Source organism: Antechinus flavipes, chromosome 2 (genome assembly GCF_016432865.1).
Source record: "Antechinus flavipes isolate AdamAnt ecotype Samford, QLD, Australia chromosome 2, AdamAnt_v2, whole genome shotgun sequence".
Lineage (NCBI taxonomy): Eukaryota > Metazoa > Chordata > Mammalia > Dasyuromorphia > Dasyuridae > Antechinus > Antechinus flavipes.
In genome coordinates, this window is record NC_067399.1 from 614883845 (window position 1) to 614907540 (window position 23696).

Genomic DNA, 23696 nt, shown 5'->3' on the forward strand with positions numbered 1-23696 from the left:
GAAGAAAGAAGACATATTTATTTACTTCTGACTTCTTTCAAATCTTTCTTTAAGAATTGTACTGATACCTGAGGGAGGCAAGGGGCCATTTAGAGTTCACCATTGATGAACCCAGCAGGATTAAGGAAAACCCTCTAACCCATAAGTGTTTTATTGAATGACAGAGAAATCCTAGTTGTCTGAGCCTTATATACTAAAGAAGTTCTATGCTGTCAGCAGCTGTGCAACAGCATCAAACCTCCATTTGGAGAGTCCTGGGAGGCTCCTCCCTTAGAAAATATGTGCCCTCAACCTATGAAGTCTGTTTCTTAATGTCTTCTGAACACTGTCTCTTTTGTCTTCCATTCTTCACATTTACTTTTCAGGTATATTAATAATTGTCATCCTGACTTTTTTCTTTTGTGTTTCAAATCTGACTGGTCATGATCCAGTGATACCTGACAAGAAGTACTAGAGACAGCAGGCTTTCAATGTGAGGCGTTGTGAAACTGCCAAAAAGCAGAGGCTGTAGATGAGGAAGCGTTTTTTCTCTTTAACTAGAATTTGAGGCAGCATTTTGGAGAAAGGTGTGAAATTCTGTAATATAAGGTCTATCTTTTTATCAAATCTGAATATATGTATTTGGTGATAGTATTTTTTTATATAATTTTTTTTTAATTTTAAAATTTTTATTTTCCAGTTCCAAATTCTCTTCCCTCCCTTTATCCTCTCTTCCATCCATTGGGAAGGCAAGAAATATCTAATGTCACATAAAATATATTTTCATATTAGCCATGTTGGCAAAAAAAAAGCCAGAAAAAGGAAATTAAAGAAAATATGCTTCTGAATTCACTCTATAATAAACTATTAATTCTTTATCTTGAGATGGATAGCATTTTTCATCATGAGACCTTTGTAAGTGTCATGGATTATTGCATTGATCAGAATAGCTAAGTCTTAAACATTTGATGATCATTACAGTCTTGCTGTTACTATGAACAGTGCTTTTTTGGATGTGTTCATTTCATTTTATATCACCTCATCCAAGTCCTTCCCATGTTGTTCTGGAGCCATTCCCTTCCTTATTTCTTGTAGCACAATAGTACTAGTAACCATCATAGTTACATATCATTACTTGTATTGCTATTCCCCAATTGATGAGATTCCCCCAATCTCTGATTCTTTATCCCCATAAAAAGAGCTGCTGTATGTATTTTTGTACAAATGTATCCTTATCCTTTTTCTTAGATTCTTTTTGGATCTGGATCTAGTAGTGGTATTGCTGTGACAGGTTATACACAGCTGTACTGCTCACTGGACTTAGTTCCAAATTCTCCAGAATGACTGGCCCAGTTTAAAGGTGTTTCTTTTGACTTAGGATTGGACTGTTTCATGGTTTCCTTTCCCTGGGATGTCAAAAGAAGTCTATGATTAGGGGTCAAAAGGAAGGTAGTTATAAGGTTTGTGTTCTCAGATTCAAGCTAAGATTTTTGTTCTTAATTAATGCAGTGAAAAATTGATGAGAAGGAAGCCTTGGAAATGTTGAGGTGCTCATAGGTAAGAGACTTGAGGGCAGATTGGAAAACAGGAGGAATCATAATTTTAGAGCTAAAAGGGACCTTTTCAGATGAGGAAACTGGGATTACAGAGATATGAAATAATTCATCCATTGTAGCACAAGCCCAGATCTTAATCTAAATCCATATTCCCTTTTATGACCACTTTGAATAATCTCATTCTGATGGCACCTAACTCCCTATCATTTGAAGGGTTAAAAATTGCCTCAAATGGAAATAAAAGGGAAAAGCACAAATAACATTTTCAATAATATTTATGTTGAGAATTTTAATAAGGCCTCTTTAAGCTCTAAAATTCCAGATCTATGATCCAACATGCCTTTCCTTTGGTTACTAAATTTATTTTTCGTGCTTGGCATTTTTAAATTGTTTGCCTCTCCATGTCAATTTATGTATTGAAGGCTATTGCTTGTTGTTGTTGTTGTTGTTTTTGCTGAGGCAATTGGGGTTAAGTGACTTGCCCAGAGTCACACAACTAGGAACTGTTAAGTGTCTGAGGTCATATTTAAAATCAGGTCCTCCTGACTTCAGGACTGGTGCTCTATCCACTGGACCACCTACCTGCCCAAGACTATTGCTTTTTTTTTTTTTTTTTTTTTTTTAAAGAAATGCTCACTTGGCTTCAGTCTCAGGATAGCAACATCTAGGCTTTTGTTGTTGTTATTGTTTTTTTATGTACATCAATAAATATTTATTAATATTTCAGTTCATTCTAACAAATATTTACTAAACCCCTATGTGCAAAGGCACATGTGCTAGTGCTAGTGCTGACCAAAATGAAATAGTTCTTGCCCTCTTGAGAAGCTTACTATACTGGAAAGGCATTCTTGTTATAAATAAAAGTTTACATCTGAGTGAATTGTTGTCTCATAGGTATTCCATATAAGAATTGCTTAAGTTTGCCTAAAGAATATAGGAAATGTTATTGAAAGGCAACAACAAACAGTTCATGGAATATTTATTTCCTCATAGTCCTTATGATGAGCATAAGAAGAATTGCAATTTAACATTCTGGTATTTATTGCAGTAGGTAAATCATTCTTTTTTTTTTTTATATTCAAAATCTTCTGAGTCAACATATATACTTAATGACTTCATTGGAAATATAGAAGAATAGCTAAAAACTACATTGGTTAATATGTCAGGATTAATAAACGAGAGGGAACAAAAGCATTTATACTATTAGGAAGCCTCATACCTACATATCTTAAACACTTTAACAAGAGTTAGAAAGTAGTGAATATCACACAAAAAATAAATAAAATGACAAAAAATAAGAAGACAAGGTCTGTTTTAAGATGTGATCATAGGTATGATTATTTACACAGATCATTTAAAAATCAGTTATATGCATGCACAGGCTAGAAAAAAGCAATTGATAGCAAGTGCAAAGAATAAAAATGAGAAGATATTTCATGTAAATATAGATGACCTAACCAAGGTATACAGTAAAGATGTTGACTCCCCAAAATGAGAATGGACAAAAGTAAAGGTACTGACTCATTACTGTTTGTTTAAAACAAATTTATCAGAACAAGCACAGCACTATTACAAAAAGAGATTCTGAAGAATGTGGAAACAACCCCCCAGCCATCAACCATTTGTTACTCTTACCTAATACAGAGACATGGCAGCCACAAGTTAACATGGTTGGAAAATTACTAGCAGTATTACTAATAGTATTGTTTTATAAGATAGTAACAAAATTTGGATCTGTAGAAAGTTTGACATCTGGAGGGAAAAATCTAGTAATTTGGATAAATGCTTATAGATTGAGGTAGACAGGTAGTAACGGCAGCAAACATTTGTATAGGGTCTATTATGTTCCAGGTACAACAATCTTGGCAGGTAGGTGCTATTATCCTCATTTTACATTTGCAGAAATGTAGTGTACATTTGCAGAAAAGCAGTGGCTAAGTGACTTGCCCAGAGTCAAAAAGCTATTATTGATATTCATATAGCTTCATGTTTATAGGAAGAAAGCCTGGCTTGGAGTCCTACCTCTTGACACATACAGGCTCTTGACTCCGGCTAAGTCATTTAACTACTCTGTCCAAGACACACTCTAAGACTAAGTCACAAAACAGTTACTGATATTGATATTGGAATTGATAGAGGAAATTTTCTCACTATGAAGCTTCTTATCCAGGTGGTAACACAGACCTGGACTCAGAGAGAGTCACTTAGTTACTTAGGCATTCCATGTGAAATGTTCTATTCAGTAGGTCATTGACTATTTGTGATTTTCCTCCAAAATTTCTACATAAACAAGATGTATTGTTAATTTCATCTATTCACATAGTATATGCTGAAGGGGGAAAAAAAGAAAAAAGAAGGAGGAAAGAAAATAAGAAAGAAAAAAAGTAGTGGTGGTCAGACAGATCATAATTGCAGAAAGGTCTTGAAGATGAGGACTGAGAAGAGCTAATCAGATTTAAGAACAGAGAGATTGTTAATAACCTTCATCTCTTTCATCTAAATACTTTGAAAGCAAAGATCCCTTTTATCTATAGACTTTCACCATGGTTTTCCCTTGAGGATACTACATTTTTTTCAAATCCTTTCCAATCTTGACCTGACTATAAGGGCCAGGAGGAAAAGTGGGCATATTTCTTGATTCCCACTACCACTTGTAGATCATTCTTCTGCCATCATCTTAAAGCTAATCTTTACTCTTTGGAAATCCATATAATTTACTTGTTACCACAGTCTTTTTACTAATTGTTGTCATCTTCACATAATTGCCCCAACTTTTTCATTCACTTTAGTTACTTAGATCTTAGTCTTCCTCATTACTCTATCCTTCTGCTGTCATCCTGATGCTGTAATTTCAGTCTCCTTAGTCCAAATCCTTCTTTCTCCAATCCATATACAGAGAGACTGAGTCATACCTTAGACTTTAACATCTATTTCATGACTTGGAAGATTTAGAATCTTGAAATTTCATTCTCTGACCATAACTTTTTAAAAACAAAATCAATTTTATTTTGTTTTCAGATCTGAATTCTCCCCCTCATTCCCCACTAAGAAAGCAAGAAAAACAAAGTCCATTAGAAAAGTATAATTAGGCAAAACAAATTCCCACCTTAGCCTAATTTTAAAAAATTATGTCTTCATCTGCATTTTGAGTCCATCACTTTTCTGTTTAGAGATAGATGCATATTTCATCACATTATCTTCTGGAATTGTTATTGGTTATTGTCTTAATCTGAGTTCTTAAGTTTTTCAAAGTTGTTTGCCTTCACAATGTTGTTGTTATAATATAAATCATAGTCCTGTTTCTGATGGGGTACAGTTGAACCCCCAAAATATATTGGGGTTTCAGGCTCCTGTCACAAGATGTCTAAAAAGAATTTGTAGGTTTAGACCATCTCCAAATCAAGAAGCAAAGATTTTATTGCACTATTGGCATTGAGTTAAGTTTAGCCATTAACAAGGGGAAAGATGCCATAAGGCAAGGTGTTCTCTTCTTTAAAATATAATATAATGGTTCTCTCTGGGAGTAGGTTTCTCGGGGAGGTTTTCTGGAGGCAGCCTTAGTTTCAGTTAAAAGTAATAATCACCCCAAATGCAGCCAGGTGTTAAAAGTTCAGATCTTTTATTGCTTCCTCCAAAATAGCCCGGTTAGTTTTCTTGGTGGCCTATGTAACATTGCAATGTTAAATTAAATGTTAAATTAAAAATAAATAAATGATTGAATAAGCAAATAAATAAATAAATCAAAGGTGTTCCTTAAACATTCAACTCTAATATTCAGTGACTGATTGAACAGTTTGTGGATCATTCAATCCTCTCGCTTTGCCTCCTCTTTCTTTTTCTTATCCATCTATCAATCATTACACTTAATATGTGTTATTGTGTATTATATTATCAGTGTATACATATCTTTGTATCTTTGTGTGGTGTGTTACACATATACACAGAGCGAATTGTAAACTACTTGAGGATAAAAAAAAGCATATTTCACTTAAACTTTGTATCTATCACACAGCATTGTGATAGAGATGTGGTGTTCTTCTTTAATATAATATGAAGGTTCTCTTTGAGAGCAGGTTTCTTGGGGAGGTTTTCTGGAGGCAGCCTTAATTTCAGTTAAAAGTAATAATCGCCCAAATGCAGCCAGGTGTTAAAAGTTCAGATCTTTTATTGCTTCCTCCAAAATAGCCCTGTTAGTTTTTCTTAGAGGCCTATCTTTCTGCTTGGTTCCAAGAGGTCTTGCAGTTGTCCTTTGCCTCTGCTTTCTTCTGCCTCCAGCTAGTACAAAGGTGGAAGATGGAGTGGATCTGACTCCTCTAGCTCAACTCCAAATGTCTAATAACAGTGGGATGGGAAGAACTGCTAATGAAGTGGCCATTGTGATGCTTAGTAAGCAGGCTAAGTTTCTAAAAAGGGGTTAGCAAAGAAGTGGGGTACCAGGAGGTTCTTTTATAAGAAAAAAATAATATCAGGAGTTAACATCTGAAGCTTGGCCTTCTGATTGAATATAGTAACTGAGGGGAAGGAGAGTTGTGATAATTTTGTCAGTGCTAGGAATTCCACTAGGGCCCACTGCAGCAAAGGCCCACTTAAATTCAACAAAAGCCTCCTGTCAAAGGCTCTCCCTATGGCTCACCTATCTACCTAGGACCTGGGGTCTTTTTGCTTGGGTCTTATTCATCCCATTGATTCTTTTTACTTCTCTTTGCATCAGTTCATACAAGTCTTCCCAGGTTTCTCCAAAAAAAAAAATTATGCATCACATCTTACAGTACACATTTCTTAATATAAGTTATCCCCTCTTATAATAGCTGGTTAGGAAATAGCATTTTAAACTTAATTTAGAAGAATAAAGAGGAAAATTAGGTGAGTGGGAAAAGGTTTTTTTCAGAAGAAAATTAGCTTCAGAGGAAATTTTAAATTTTATAAGAACTGCTTGACTTGGGTGGAGAGCAAACATGTATAAGGTGCCCATAAAGTCATTTGGTTCGCTTCTTAGCTAACACATCAATTTCAAATAAACTCAAGAACATTTACCAAATGCCTGTTATGTTAAAGAGAACTGTGCTAAGTACTGAGAGAGATAATAGTTTAGATAAAACAGTCTCTGGTCTAATAGGGGGATGGATATTGCACACCACAAATAACTATAAAAAATGGTACATCAGGAATACCTGAGCAAAATACAATGTGAGGTCCTGTTATGCCACAGTCTCCTTGAACTGTTCTACCTCAGTTGCCCTGCATTAGTTTCCCTAATTGTCCTGAGTTTCCCTAAATTGTTCTGTCTCAGTTTCCTTAACTGTTCTGCCTCAATCCCCTTAGTTACAAACCTCTCCTCCAGTTCATTAAGACTGAGGACCATTTGCTCTAAGGTTATAAATTGTCAATGTGAGACTCAAGATAAGGGAGAGTTCAGACTTCCTGGCTCTTAACTCCTTTTGCCATCAAGAATTTACGGCCCTACCCCCTACCCTATCATTGTTCTTCTTTATCCCAATTTATAAGAATGTCAGAACCAGATTAATAGTCTGCTCCCACTCTCAATGTTCTGACCCTGTCCCTGCCTTGGTCTACCCCTGTAGCTGAGTTGTGTGTGTATATGTCATTGAGAACTCGCATTCACCACTGGATACTTTGAGACGAGAGTCCTGTCCAGTCAATCAAATTCTCCAATTAAAAAATATTAAAAACTCTCTAATCTCTATCTTGCCTCAATTTCTCCGGCATTACAGTCCAAAGGGGAAAAAGTTCTTATTAGCTATGGTTTGGGAAAGAATCAAGGAGAGCTTCCCATAGAGTGGTCATCTTCAAGAACAAAAAGGCAAACAACTTCTATGAGTAGTTACCCCACTGGGGATTCAACTGGAACTAGTCAGTTGGTCATAAAGCTCTTTTCCTCCCTCCCTCCCTTCTTTCTTCCCTTCTTTCCTTCTCTTCCTTCCTTTCTCCTTCCATCCCTCCTTTTTTCACTTTCTCCCTCATTCTTTCTTCCTCCCTTTTTTCCATAGAGGGAATCATACCCTTATTTGCAGCTGTTCAGCTGAAACCTCCCAAGATGTTTTGGAATTTTACTTGTTAGATTTCTTTCTTAAGAACTATGTCTTAAATCCAAATCTCTCTTTCTCTCAGTTGATTGGCGAACAGTAAGTTCCAACTCAAGCCCTATTTGGTTATAATATTCTATCAGATAGATGGCACAGTGAATGGATCAGAGTAATTTTTGCCTTTAAAGCTTGGGTCTTTGGATTTATCAAACACTATGTTATGATGGCCTTACACAGTAACACAGACTTAATAAATATTGTTGATGAAATTTTACCTAATTTTAAGGTAGATTTAAATATACCAGTATGTTAAGAAAGTCCATGCTAAGATCAGGAAACTAGAAGCAGTCTGAGCTTGTACAATTCACATAGGCCTCCTTTCTTTTACTTCCCAGACTGTAATGCCCCATTTTTCTGACAAGTTGAAACTTGTTCTGAATTGTATGTATTTCTCCATATTTGTATAGGTTAGGATACTTTGACTTTAATTGAATCTTTACCATATCCTTGACCTAAAGCTTGAATTTGTGTTGTTATCCTGTAAATACCAAGAAGAATGTAATACATTTATGTTTTTTAAATAGGTCAGGATAGTGATTCTCAAGTTTTCATTACTTCTTCAGAGTACTTAAGTGTTTTGTCTTCATTTGGTTAACCTCAGTCCTCATGACTTTATTCTTTGCCTCAATTATCTTTTATTTAACAGTAGCATTGTGAATGATCAGAAAGTACCCAATAACCTATGGAATTTAATTGGGTTAGATAATTTCAAGGTTCCTTCCAGCTCTCTTGATTAATAAATTTATAAATGCATCAAGCATTTATAAAGGGCACAACTTGCAGAACACTATACTGTAAACTATAGGGGTGAAAAAAGACATAGAAAATAGCCCTTTCCTTCAAGTGACCTATAATCATAGGGAATGGGGAATAAGGGATGAGAGATTAGACTCTTAGATGAAAAAGTAGAGAATATAAGCAATTTAGAGATGATACAATATAACTACATATTTAATATACATATATTTGCATACACACATCACACATAGACAAATAACTCAGACATATAGTCATTGTGGTACTATATGTATATTGTAAAGCAGTGAGCCATGTGATGTTAGGGAAGCTAATTTGGAGGAGATAGATCTTAAACTGATTTTTGAAGGAAGGTAATAGTCATGAATTGATTGAAAAAAAAAATCAGAAGGGCTTTGCAGGTAGAGAAATAGCATGAATGGAAGCTTGAAGGTCCAGATGAATAATGATGCTAAAGATCTTAGATTGAAAGCTGGAAAGGACTTTAGAAATCATTTAGTCCAACCCTCTCATTTAACAGATAAGGATATGTGACCATGATAAATTAATGTGTTAAATGCTTTGGATATGATGGAAACCCTATCCAAAAGGTAGACATCAGAAATTATTTCTATGATAGTTATGTGAAGTACTGAGAAGAACAATGAATAGAGGCCTTGAATGCTAAGCTGGGTTCCAACTTGATTCTATCCTTGATAAGGCGCCATTGTATATTCTAAATGAAGGATCCATGATAAAGTTTGAGGAAGATTACCCTGGCAGCAGTGTGTGGGATGGACTAATGTAACAAGATTGGTTATCCTAGTAATCTGGTAATGGGATCATGAGTGTCCTGTTATATCTGACTTTTGTGAAAGGTAGGTTATAAAGGTCAAGGGAAATGAGTGAACAGTGGACAGAAGACATAAAAGGAAATAACAAGTCAGAAAAGAGAAAAGTGGTCAAAAGTTTAAAGCAAAAAAACAAATAAAACAGGAACACAAAGATGCAGTTTACTCTGCCTTGCAGTCGTGTCTTCCATCACAATCATCTTGATTTTTGGGTAGTGATTGTTAGCCATGCCCTTTCCTTTTATCTTCTTCCTCACCACCCAACCCCGCAGTGTTTAACAATAAGTCCATTTTTCTCACCTTATATGCCTCAGATCTAGCTAAGGGCTGTAGAAATAGGAAGTTTGAGATCCGTTTCAGAAAAATAATCAACAAGACTAGGTGACTAATTGACTATGGGGATGAGGGAATAGTAAAATAATTTTTTATTTACGCTAAGCTAACAGGTATATAATAGTGCCATTGACAATAATGGGGAAATTGGGAAGGAGTGCTGATTTGGGAAGGGAGAGAAAGATGATCAGTTTAGTTTTTGAGAGGCATTTTCAGATGCTAAGATATATGTGATGTGATTATAAAGTAATGTGTAAGATTTAAAAAAAACCCAAATAGAAATTGATCTGGTCCATTCAGATGTGGTCTGCCACTTTCATTCATTGCTTTTGTAGATCCCATATTTATTACAACAGTGTAACATAATAGCTCAAAGCCTTTTTTTGGAAAGTTTTTTTTGGAATTGCCTTCAAAGCAAAAGTCCAATAGGAATCTCAGACTTTATCCAAAAGAGAACTCAGATTTCCCCTCAAATTAACTCCTATTACTGTCACAGGTACCATTATGTTCTATTATTCCTATCTTTCTCAATGTCTTACTCCAGATGTGCCTACTCTTCCCCCCTTCCCCCGCCCCTCCCCAGTGTCATCTACAATGCTTGCTTTGTAGGGAATAAGCATGTTTTCATCCAAAACCTCTTTCTCATTCCATCTTCTTACCTCATTGAAATCTGACTTCCCTATGATTTTAGTTTCTCTTCCCAGTACAGATTGCACATTAACTCACATGTCTGACTCAGAGGTTGTAGTGGAGGAGTGGGGATATTCCCTGCTTCCCAGTGTTACTTCAAGACTTTCCCCCTACCACTGTCACTCAGTAACCAGTCCTCCTTTAAAGTCCATTCAATTTATAATTTATCAGAATTTTTTTGACTGTCATCAATTGACCTGAACACTTTCCTCCCTCAAGGAGTTCAAATCGTTTTCTCCTCCCTAACTCCTGCCCTCTTACTAGATGACTTCATTTATCTATTGACACTCTCTCAATACCCATTTACCCAGTTTTTCAGGTTGCTTTCCATAACCCTTTCTCCCTCCCACCTCAGCTGTACAGAGATGGTCATATTCTTGATCTTGCCATCATCACTCAAAAGTGAGTCATTTTCATGTTCATGAACTCTGAAATTTATCTATCTGATTATGTTTCTTTTTTCATTTTATTTTCCCCTCTACCTTATAACACTTAATCCTATTTTTCATCCTCACTGGGACCACTATTCTGCAGGTTTTTTCCAGGTCATGACCCTACATTGTCTGTGGCTTCCTCCCTATCTCATCTTGACCCTTCTACATTATTCTCTTAAGTCCTTTACATTGTCGTATAATAAATCCAATTTTGCTGTGATGTTCACTACATTCATTCCTGTTTGTGTGCCATGAAGGAAACTGGAGACAATTCTGAAACTATGTTCCCTGGGTCCTTTATGTTACTTAATCTTAACCTTAGGTCCTCACTGGGCAAGGTAATATTACTTTTATACCTCTCCCATCACTTCATTATTCTGCTCATCACAGCAGTTTTGTTAGATTTCTTCATCTCTTCTCAAAACTCCCATGATTTTTCCCTTCAGCCTTCTTAGCTAAGAGCCTTGTCACATATTCAAAACAAAACAAAACAAAACATTGAGGACATTTGCCATGTGTATGCAATAAAGTTACATACAACTTTATCTCCTTCCTTCTTCATTTCACATCATTCAGAGGCCTTCCACCATCGTCTGTCTCATTTGAATAGATGATCCTTCTTCTTGCCAGTATAAATATCTGTTTATACACAAGTGATTTTATTCTATTCATCCTGTCTAGCAGGGTGCCCTTTGGTTCCTCCATTGGCCCCATTTTTTCACTAATCTAGTCTCTTCCTCTGTCCTGGCTGCTTCTCTGTTTCCTACAAACTTGTTCATGTCTCTGCCATCTTTAAAAGCAAAAACTCTTAGTTGAGTTGCCCATCCCCACTAGCTTTCACCCTCCCTCTTCCTTTTTGTGGATAAATTCCTTGAAAAGACTTTCTACAATTGGTTCCTCCACTTCCTTTCCTCTCACTTTGAAAGATCTCTCTTTAAAATTACCAGGGATTTCTTAGTTGTGCATTTCTATAGTCTTTGAAACTCTTAATCATCTTCCTAGATACTCTTTTCTCTTTAGGTTTTCAGGACACTCTGCACTGAATTAACATCTTGTTTCAAGTATGCTTCTCCAGAGTTCTGGTTCTCTACATTCCTGCCTATTTGATCTTTCCTAAAACTTCTATTGGAACTTCATGCAGGTCTGGTCCTAGTAACGGTCTGTGTCCCTCCAAGGTACTGGATGGCCATAATCTTTTCTTTCTCAGCTATTTTGTTTGGTAATCTTGTCAGTTCCTCTTGATTCAATTTATTATCTCTATGGAGATGATTCTCATTTCGGTTTATCCATTCCTAACCTATTTGTCCTCAGTCCTTTATCATTGGCTGCCTATCAAACTGGATGTCTCATAGATATCTCAAAATCATTATGTCCAAAACCAACCTATTATCTTCCCCCTCTTCTCAATTTCCATATTGCAGTTGAGATATATCCTCCTCCTGCTTATCCAGCTTTACAGCCTAAGTGTGTTTTTAGCTCCCCATTCTCTTACTCCCATATTGTTGTTGAGGCCTTTCAGTCCTACTGTTGTAACATTTTCTCTGATACTGCCACTACTAGTCCAACCTCCTCTTAGCTATCCACGTGATCATGAAGTGCAGGTTTGACCTTGTCGCCTTCCTATTCAGCAAACTCCAGTGGCTTCTTTTTGTTTCTAAGATCAGACTTAAAATCTTCTATTTGGAGGAGACCTTTGAAGCCTTTTGTAACCTGGTCCTTCCTTTAAACTTTTTTTATATCTTATTTCTCCACATACTCCTCAATCTGATGATACTGACCCCCTTGCTGTTACTTGTGTAAGGTACTCCCATTCCTCAACTCTGTATGTTTTCCCTGATTGTTCTCTATCCTTGGAGTATTCTCCCTCTTCACCTTTGCTTCCTGGATTCCCTGGCTTTCCTAGAGTCAGTTAAATCCCACCTTTTTCTGCATGAGGCCTTTCTGTCCCAGTCTTCCTCACTGCTAGTACCTTCCCTCTAAGATTTTCTCCAACTTATACTGTATATATCTTGTTATGTACATATTTTTTTACATGTAATAACCTTCACTGGTTTGTAAGCTCCACGAGGACAAGAACTACATTTATTCTTTTTTTTTTTTTTTAAAGTAACCAGCTCAGTACCTAGTACATAGTAGGTACTTAATACAGATTTGTTGTTTGCCTTGGCTATTTCCAAAAGTTTAACTGGCCCCAAAGGATAAAGATTAGTTTTTATTGAAATTCCTCCAAAGAGTATACTAGTAGATTCTAAAGGCATATTTAAAAGAAGAGTTTAAAAAATATAATGAGTAATGGCAGCCTTGTTAGACGAATATAGCCTCTCAAGGTGACTTCTTCAAAGGGACAGCACTTACTTGGATGTATGTATTCTAGATCATTTTCAGAAAAATCAATCATGCTTTTTTCATTTATTTTTTATTGGCGCCTTTTGTTTTTACATCACATTTATTTCTAAATATAATCTTTCTACTTCAACTACACAGAGAACATTGCCTCTTAACAAAAATTTAAAAATTTAGCAAAATCAAGCAATATATCCATTGAGTCTGACAGTTTAGTCAGTCAACAACCATTTATTAACCTTTTACTACATGCCAGACACTATGCTATACACAGCCTCCAGCCGCTGTCTTATAAAAGACAAGAAATACATTTTCTCAACTTTTTTTCAGGGCCAACGATGTTCATTATAATTATGCTGAATTCAGTTTCCATTTTTGTTCTTTTCCACTCATGTTGATGTAGTCATTGCATTTATTTCTGGTTTTGTTATTTTATTCTGCAACAGCCCTTATAAGTATTCTGAAGATTCTCTGAATTCTCCGTACTTATTTCTATAATAGTAATATTCCATTACATTTATATATATACTACAGTTTAAACACTTTCCAGTTAATCTATTGTTCCTAATACTTTGTTGTTCAAAAAGTACTCCTGAGGGTGGGGTGGAGAAATGTGTGTGTGTGTGTGTATATATATATATATATACACACATATGTACACCACCCACCCCCACCCCCCATACCCCAAGACCTTTCTGCTTTGACCTTCTTGGGGTATTTGTCTAATAGTGGACTCCCAAATCATGTGCTCTGGACATTTTTAGCATAGTTACAAATCACTTTCCACAATTTTTGGACTAATTCAGCACTCTACCAATAGTATATTAGTTTTCCTGTATTTTTTAAAAATAGCTTTTTATTTACAAAACATATGCATGGATAATTTTTCAACATTGACCCTTGCAAAACCTTCTATTCCAACTTTTCCCTCCTTCCCTCCACCCCTTCCCCTTGATGGCAGATAGTACAATACATGTTGAATATATTAAAGTATATGTTAAATCCAATATATGTATACATATTTGTATAGTTATCTTGCTGCCCAAGAAAAATCGGATCTAGAAAGAAAGAAAAAACCCTAGAAGGAAAACAAAAATGCAAGCAAACAATAATAGAAAGAGTAGAAATGCTGTGTTGTATTCTCTCTCCGGGTGTAGCTGGCTCTCTTCATTATTAAACAATTGGAACTAGTTGAGTCATCTCATTGTTGAAGAGAGCCATGCCCATCAGAGTTGATCACTGTATAATCTTGTTGTTGCCATATATAATGATCTGGTTCTGCTTATTTCACTTGGCATCAATTCATGTAAGTCTCTCCATTGAAAATCACTGAAATCATCCTGTTGGTCATTTCTTACAGAACAGTAATATTCCATAATAGTCATATACCATAATTTATTCAGCTGTTCTCCAATTGATGGGCATCCACTCCGTTTCTTTCCTGTCTTTCTTAATCTGACCCTACATAATCATTTTACTTTATGATCACATTTTTTAATAAATGAAATTATCCTGTATACTTAGAGGTATGATTGGAATTCCTATGAAAGATCAGGCCCAGAAATGTAGCTTTAGTAATCTTTAGCAAAGAAATAGTAGTTGAAACAGTAAAAATATATTAGTTCTTTTTGAGAACAGGTATAATGGGAATAGTTCATGGGACTAAAAACTGAGTGGTGAAGAATTTTCACAATTTTTAGACTCAAGGAAAGAATAATCATGAAGAAAACAGTAAGTTTAATCACAGACAAAGAGAACCTGGAGACTATATTGTCAGGAAATCAAGGAAGAATATAAGAGGGCAGTGCCTTACTCATCTTATATCTACAATAGTAGCTCTTTTCATAGTCATTTTATTTGTTGGCTTGAATTGAGGAGATTGTTTCAAAAGAGGCCTGCAATACTGATTAGAAGAGGTATAAAAAAGATGAGAGCTGAAAAGAGATAATTGTATATTTTCTAGGTCATTCAGTGGAATGGTAAAGGGTAAAAGAAAAAAAAGAACACTAGATATCAAAGCTAGAAGAGAGTAATTAAAGATTATTTTACCTTTGGAAGAGAAGTAATAGGATTGTGATTAAAAAGGAAGCGCTAGACCAAGTGTAGATTCCTTCATCCCCTTTGGCCTCCTTCCCCACCCCCAAGGTTGTTGAACTTATTTAAAGAACCATGAGACATTAGAAGAAAGAAGATAAAAAATGTTAAAAGATGAGACTGGGTTTGTTTTTTTTTTTTTTTTTTTTTTTTTTTTTAGGAAGTAGGAAGAGAGAGAATGCAGAACACAGAGTTAGCTTTAGAAGGGGGACATTTCTAGAGAGGACAGCTATGTTGGCATATTGGAGTTCGAAAGACTCATCTTTCTGAGTTCAAATCTGGCCTCAGAAACTTTCTAACTATATGACCCTGTCATGTAAAGCCTGTTTGTCTTAATTCCCCATTTATAAAATGAGTTGGAGGAAGCAGTGACAAACCAATCCACTTTCTTTGCCAACAAAGCCTTGAGTGGGGTCACAAAGAGTAGGACATGACCAAGCAACAAACTTAGTACATAATCAGAATATTAGAGGAAGGAGAAAGAAAGAAAAGAGTTTTGAATTCACACATAAGACTGCAGGAAATATCAGCACATCAGGTAAGCATTCTTTTAAAGTGCCTAAAGTGTGCCAGAATAGATGCAGAGGTAACAACAGTAATGACAGACAGTGTGATATAATAGATAGGATCTTCCAATTAGGAAGACCAGGATACATTTGAGCATGTGTGACCGTGGCCATGTTGTTAACCTCTCAGGGTTCCCAGCAGTTCTTCAGATTCAAAGTTACAAATAAAGTTGCTAATTTGTGATAAAGAGAATTTCCATTTAAGGAGTTTCCAATAACAAAAAAAAATTATATATTAAAAAAGAAAAAATATTTTTATTTAGTGCTTTGTTTCTATAATAATTTACATATGTTATTTCATTTGACTCTCTTAGTAAGTGCATGAAGGATAGACTCCCTAAATATTATCCAAATTTTTTAGATAAAGCAAATTGAGACTCAGAAGGGTTGACTTATTGATGGTCTCAGAGTAAATGTTTGAAGTGGGGATTTGAACCTAGACCTCAACTGAGTTTATACCATGTTATTTACCATGGATTGAAGTTGAGAAAGATTTTAAGGTAATAAGAGATAATAGTAATAAGTAATAAAGAGAGAGTGATTTGAAGTAACTTTTGTGGGGTATAAACTAGAGAACTTAAATATTAGTAAGATGATCTCTCAGAAGCTAAGATCAGATGATTATGATCCAGTATTTGGCCGAGTCTCTTTGGTTATAGCATTTTGTTCATCAGTGCTTTGCACTTGTAGGAGAGTGAAGGAAGATATTTTCTGTAGGAATTATCCAATGTTGGGGTTGACAAAATGTGCTTTTTAAGAGATTAAAGAAATTTTATGGTAGTATGTTGTGTTCATATCAATCAATTGAAAACAGTTCAAGACCGACACCACAGAGTTAATAATTGTTACTTTGGTCTATTTATTCCAGTAGTGTGTTAACTTAATTTTTATTGTCATAGTTTTCGGGGAGGTATTGATGAGTAGTACAAAATGGCCTAAAGTTTGATCTGACTCCTTAATGAGGTAATGCAAAATATTTTTCTCCATCCTGCTCTCAGATCTCAGCAATGATTTTAAGATAAGAGTAGCAAAAGGCTAAATATATCTTTGCTATGTTATCAACCTATACTATTGTTCAGATTCATATGAGAATATGCTGTCATTCTATTGTTTCTTATCAGTGTTTTTTATCTTCGTATTATTTTTGCTTCACACTCTTTTTAGCCGGATTTCCTAAAACAGATTATTCAGCAAATTTAATTAAATGTGTTGTTTGCACTTTCTTTTCTTTACTAATGAATGTATAAGTAAGGCCAAATCTAACAATCTTCCTTATGCTATAGTGATTGAATTCTTTGTCTACTCAGTAATTCGGTATGTTTAAGTGGTACTTATTTCTCTTCTATTACAAATGCTAGAGATTATAAAAGCTGCCTAGCACAGTGCCTTGCACATAGTAGGAGAATAATAAATGTTGGAAGATTCTCTCTTTTATCTCCTCTCTGTACTCACCTACAAATAGAAGAAAGGTATAAGATTTCTAAACACTGTTTATTTATATTTATAGAACAGATTTCTGAAACACTGTTTTTGTTTTCCTTTCTGGGAAAAATATTTAAACATATATTTGCACAAAATGCTTTGTTCCCTAGACTTTCTTCTCTAACATGATCTTTGAAAACTGCAAAAGTAGATAATTTTTCTAGGTAACTATTAATAGTATCAGACCATTACAATTCTTGTGTGCCACAAAGAATGGAGCACAACTGTCAGATAGAAAGATGAAGGTATATTTGTTATCTACAGAGAGTATTGCTATTTTTTATGAGACAGAAGAATTAGGGGCCTGGTTAGCTTGTGGACTTGTGTTTTGGGGATTTTTGAGTTAGATTTTGGTAGAGCGGCTCTTCTACCTAGGTCTCAGAGAGATGGCAGCCAAATGCATGCTCTCATCCTTTTGTTTATGTAGACATGAGAAATAAGTGGTTTATTTTCTGGCTTGTTCAAAAGGCTCAGGCTAGAGAATAATTTGGATTTGAAAGGAAGCTGAAACTTTTCTTATCCTATTTACCTCATGGTCCACAATTCATCAAGTTTAAGAATTTCTTAGTTTCTTTTCTGAAAATGACCTTTTTTATATACATGACATTGTGGAGGATATAAGATCCAGAGGACATAACTTTCTTTGTTTTATTATGATGCTGAATTTTTTCCTTTTCTCAAGTTTTTGCCATCTTACAAAGTGGCAAAAACTAAAATATTCCTTGAAGTTCAGAATTGTAACTTCATTTATAATTAAAAAAAATTAAAAGTAAACTCAATTAGTAATTTTTATGTCAATAATTATTCAACTTTTAAATATACTAACCTGATTCTATGAATAGGACAGATGATGCATACATAACATGTTTTCTTTTATTCTTTGTTGTAAAACTAATAAGTGTGTCTTACTACCTCTTTTAGAAAAAACAAACAAGTATGCACTTTTTCATGGATTTAGAATTTCAGGATATTTTGCATGTATTCAGGGCTATTTAGAACTCTTTCTAGGCTGCAAGTCTTGTTTCAGTTTTAGTTGATTTTAAAACAATGTTTAGAACTCTTGACTATTCCTAATACTCATTTGTCCCTAGGAGGCACAATACATATGGTCACTTAGCATTTATTAAGTTTCTTCTATGTGCCAAGGCACTGTGCTAGGTGTTTTGTTGTTGGAATCTTTACAAACAGTTAAGTCATTAGAGTTGATAGAGACAATAATTATCTAATTTAGCATGGTTCAGTATGATTGATGTGATCCTATGAGGTGATATTATGGGCCAGAACTTGAAACAAGGTACTAAGTAGAACTGATAGACAATAATGCTTGTGTTCACACCTTTAGAGAGCTCATATAAGCAAGAAGTATTTAAGTACTCATTGGAGTTCACAAACATGGGAGATTCACAAAGTTAACTTTGTAACTTTGTGAATTCACACTGCCCTTGAAACTCTTAGGGCCAGAGAGCACTCTGGGAGGAAACCCATAATCCCACTCTCATATCCCACAATCCCACTCTCGGAGAAGGAGCATAAATAGAGCTTCAGAGAGCCAGTCAAGGGAGTTACTTCGGAACATTGCCAGGGGTCGGAGAGGAGCACTCTGGGAAATTGAGAGCCAGAAGCTCTCTCTCTGAGGCAAGACAGATTCATTTCCAACTTTCACCTTGGTGCTGGCTGGAGGCTGAAGAAAGCAAAGGCAGAAGCAAAGGACAAAGCTGCAAGAGCTCTTAGAACCAAGGAGAGAGAGAAGCCTCTAAGAAAACTAACTGGGCTATATTGGAGACAATAAAAGATCTGAACTTTTAACACCTGCCTGCATTTGGGTGATTATTACTTTTAACTGAAACTAAGGCTGCCTCCAGAAAATCTCCCCAAGAAATGTGCTCCCAGAGAGAACCATATTATTTTAAAGAAGAAAAACACCACATTTTGGTGCCCCACGATTCCAATATTTTGTATATAGAGAAAGGCAAAAAAGAATCTACTCTCTTCAGACTCATAATCAAATGGAGGAGACAACATAAAAACATCTTTGCATAAACACAATATATATAAGATAAATTAGACATAAAAATATATTATAGAAATATATACATATAGAGAGGACAAATTGGGGAATATCTTATAGAGATGGCATTAAAAATAAGGTGGAATAGGAAAGGTATCTTAGAGAAGATGGGCTTTGCTGAGATATAATCCCAGGAAATGGCAGGCAAAGATGAAGAGGGGAGTATTTTGAGGCATGGGAGAGCCAGGGGAAATCTGGCTGGAGGTAGGAAATAGAATGTCATTTTTCAAGGTATGAACATTTTTTGAATGTTTAAGGAGACCAATGTCACTGGATTGCAGAATATATGGAAAAGAGAAAGGTATAAGAAAACTGTGTAAAAGGGGAAGGGCTGGACTTGGAATCAGGAAGACTTAAGTTCAGATCCTGTCTCAGACACTTATTTAGCTAAGTATCTCTGGCCAGGTCTCTGTCTCAGTTTCCTCAGTTGTGTGATAGGGATAATAATAGTGCTTCTATCAGAATTGTGAGGATCAAATGACATAATGTTTATAATAAATTCTATTTAAATGGTTATTTTCTCCCTTCTCTTCCTTCAGCTTCCTTATTTGTAAAATGGGAGTAATAGTCATCATCACAAGATTATTATGAAAATAAAATGAGATAATATATAAAAGTGCTTTACAAACTTGAAAGTGTTACATAAATATTAGTTATTACTTTAAAATGGCTTCTTAAATACTTATTTACTTTTCTCATTTCTGTGTAGGGATTTTGGTTTGGTTTTTTTTTGGGGGGGTCATTTGAAATTTTCTGTTGAAATTTTTTTGTTTTCTTGTCATTTTATGACAATAACTATTTTAAATTTTTATAGTACCTTTTTGTAAAAATAACGATTCCATTTTTTTTTTTTTGTAGGTATCAATATTGGTGAATAAAAAGAAACTACCAAGATTTTCCTCCTTTTTCTTTGGAAAATTTGTGTAATTTTTTCCCATCTTCATACACAGTCCCTCTTCTGCCCTTCTCATCAAAAATAAATGCTAATATTTGGTAAGTTAAGACTTTGTATATTTGATTGGAATATTGAGAAATTTTAGTTTATTTTCCCAAAGACCTTCATCATGTTGACTGAATACCTTCTGGAGGATTTATGAATAAATTGTTGCACAGGATGAAATGGTATGGATGGGTTTCATTTTGTACCCATAGGTATATAGATCCATTGAAATACTGAAATGATTTATTAACAATTTAGTGGCCTTTTTGTTGTTTTCATATAAAGTTTTGTAAATGATGCTTTGAAAGAGGTAGACACTGAAAGATTTCCTTCCAACCACCCTTCAGCTCTTTTTTTCTTGAGATATATACTAAGGATTGTTTACAGAAGGTATCAGTCTATGCCAGTACTTTGACAGTGTAAAGCAAAGGTATCTTGACCTCTCAGTCATCCTTCCCTCTTTAATTTTCAGTCTTTCTTATACTTCCTCCTTCCCTGCCACATACAAATAAACTCAGATTTCCACCATTATTAAAAATCCTCACTTAACCTTTCTATCCTCCTAGGTTATAGTCCATTGTCTGCTCCTTTCCGTTTATAACGAGTGCCTCTATCCTTTTCCTCTGCTGTTACTTTTCAGCTCTTTATAATCCAGTTTCCCACCTCCCCTGTGGTTGACTGTCTCCAGTTACCATTAATCTCTTCTTTGCTAGATCTGATTCCCTAATTCTTAGTCTTCAACCTCCTTGATCTCTGGGGAACATTTGACACCAGTAACAACCTCCCCTTCTTGAATCCTTTTTGCTCCCTGGCTTTTCATGCTCCTGTTTCCCTCCAGACTTTTCTCCTATGTCTCTGCTTCTCAGGATCCTTTGCTGGATCCTCAGCATAACCCATTCCCTAAGCACGCATGTCTCCTAGGGCTTTGTCCTTGTGCCTTCTCTTTCTGTGTGTGCTTTCTCTTAGTAAGGTCATCAGCTCTCCCATGGTCTTAGAGATAGTCTTCATGTTGCTGATCTTAGATTTCCATGTCTAGCCTTCTCTTTTCTGAGTGATCTTCACCTGTTTGTTGGACATAACCAACAAGACATCTCATAGCAAACCATACTCTTTTCGTAATCCCTTACTGTCTGACTTGGGACCTTATCATTTCACTGAAACTTCTCTCTCCCAAGTCACTAACAATCTTTTAGTTGCCAAAATTAGCCTTTTCTCGGTCCTCATTCTCCTTGACCTCTATGCAACCTTTAAAACATTGATCATTCTGTCCTTGAAATTTTCTTCTCTCTTGGTTTTTGCGACATGACTCTTTCTTGGTTTTCCTCCCATTTGATTACTTTGTTTCCCCCTCTTTGCTAGATCCTCCTCCAGACCATGTGATCTAATCATAGGTTTCCCTCAGGGTTCTGTCCTGGGTTCTCTTCTTTTCCCCCTCACTACTCTTTCACTTGGTAATCTTGTCAACTACATGGATTTAATTAACATCATTATTGATTCTCAGAAATAACTAACCTTTCCTAAACTCTCTTTTGACTTCTAATCTTGCATCTCCAACTGCCTTCAGATATCTTGAACTGGATGGCCAGTAGAGATCTTAAACTCAATATACCCAAAAAGAACTCCTTATCTTTCCCTTAAATCCTCTTCTACCCCCTTCCCCTTCCCTTCCCCCCTCCTACACCCCCACCCCCACCCCCTTCCTTTTTACTGTAGAGGACAACACCATCCTTATTAAGAGTCGTCTTGAATTCCTTGTCTGGTCTGTAGTCAGGGCTGTTATACCTTTGCAATATCTCTCAAATATGCCCACTTTTCTAGTGCAGGCCTTCATCACCTTTTTCTTGCCTTAAGTCTCTCCCTAATCCAGTACATCTTCCATTTAGCCATAAAGTGATTTTTCCTAAAGTTCAGATCTGATCATATATCATTTCCTCCTCTTCCTTCCGCTTACCTTCAGAATCAAGTCCTGAAGTCTGTTTGGCATTCAGAATCCTTTGTACCCTAACCCTCGCCCTTCTAACATTGCAATCTTCTTACAACACTTTATTCCCCAATGGTATGCTTGGCTATTCCATGAACAAGACACTCCATTTCTCAGCTCTGGGCATTCTCTCTAGCTGTTTGTAGCTCTTCCTTCTGCACTCTGACCTCCCTGGCTTCCTTTAAGTTCTACTTAGATTTAATGCCATCTTCTACAGGATATCTTCCTCAATCCCTTTTAATTTTCGAATCTTCCCTTTGTTTATCACTTCCTATTTATCTTGTATATAGGTTGCTTTGCAAATATTTGTCTTCCCCAATAGATCGTAAGAGCCTGTCTTTGACGCTTTTTGTTTCCACCACTCAGCACAATGTTTGGCATATAATAGTCACGATAAATATTGATTGATTGATCCATTGATTCAGTCATTATCTTCCACTGATGTTTCCCCAATGTTCTTCCACATTTCCCTTTCTCTGTTGAGGGAATAAGTTCCCTTCATGTCAGTGAAGTTTGGAATCTGAGTGAGTTTCTGCTGTAACATCTTGAGCATCAATTTTTTTCTCCTCACTTACATAGCTACTATCCTCATTCAGTGTTCATCACCTCTTGATCATATTATCTTAATAGTCCCTGAAATAGCCTACCAGATTTTTTCCATTCCTGTTCTAATCCACTCTCCACATAATTGTTAAATTATCTTCTGAAAGCATAGATAACTACTCCTGCTTGAGAACCTGTAGAGGCTCCCTATTGCCTCTAGAATAAAGTATAAACTCTCAGTTTAGCATTTCAAGTTTTTTCTAATCTGACTCTAGCCTACCTTTCCATGCTTATAACACACTTTTTTTTTTTTTTTTCACTCTCTACATCATAGATAACTGATTGTTGGCTGATCCCTGAACTTGACCCTCTGGTTTCCATATTTTTTCATGGGCTTCTGCCCTACCTGACATGTACTTCCTCCTCAAATTCAACTCTTAGAAACTCTTGTTGCCCTCAGTGCTCAGCTTACATTCCATTCCTCAATAGGAGGAATTGATTGATTTTTAAATTGCCTTGGTTGTTAGTGCTTTCTTTCATTTCATCAATGACTCTGTTTATACTTGTCTGTTTTTATGTAGTTTTTCTCAGGAGAATCTTAGTTCCTTCAAGGCCTGAGCTGTTTTTCCATTTTGTTTTGCACACAGTAGGCACTGAATAGATGCTTGTTGAATTGAATTAGTACTTCAAGCATTAGAGCTCTGTTTGAGGCCCAAGAACTTTGAGGTCCTTGCTGGACTTTGTTGAGATAAGATTGAATGATATACACAAAATCAGTAGACAGAGTGGCAAGGTAAATTATTAATCCTGCCACATATCTTGGAATTAAAAGGAATTTTATAATAGAGTAAAACATTCTAATTTTTAATAATTTCCCTGATAGATATATAATTTCATTAATTTTTAAAAGAAAATAGAAGAGGCTGTTGTTTCATGGAAGATAAGTGTCTTCCATCACATCACAGTTCTGTGAGGAAGATAGTAGAAGTATCATTTC

The 23696-nt window shown here is 35.6% G+C and overlaps 1 protein-coding gene across 1 annotated transcript in view; it reads left to right on the plus strand.

Moving 5' to 3' along the window:
• R3HCC1L (R3H domain and coiled-coil containing 1 like) overlaps positions 1 to 23696 on the plus strand; it is a 100222-nt gene that overhangs the window by 4641 nt on the left and 71885 nt on the right. Inside the window, exon 2 of the mRNA XM_051981822.1 lies at positions 20094 to 20228. The gene's annotated coding sequence lies outside the window, so the exon portion shown is untranslated. The remainder of the gene's footprint in view (positions 1 to 20093; positions 20229 to 23696) is intronic.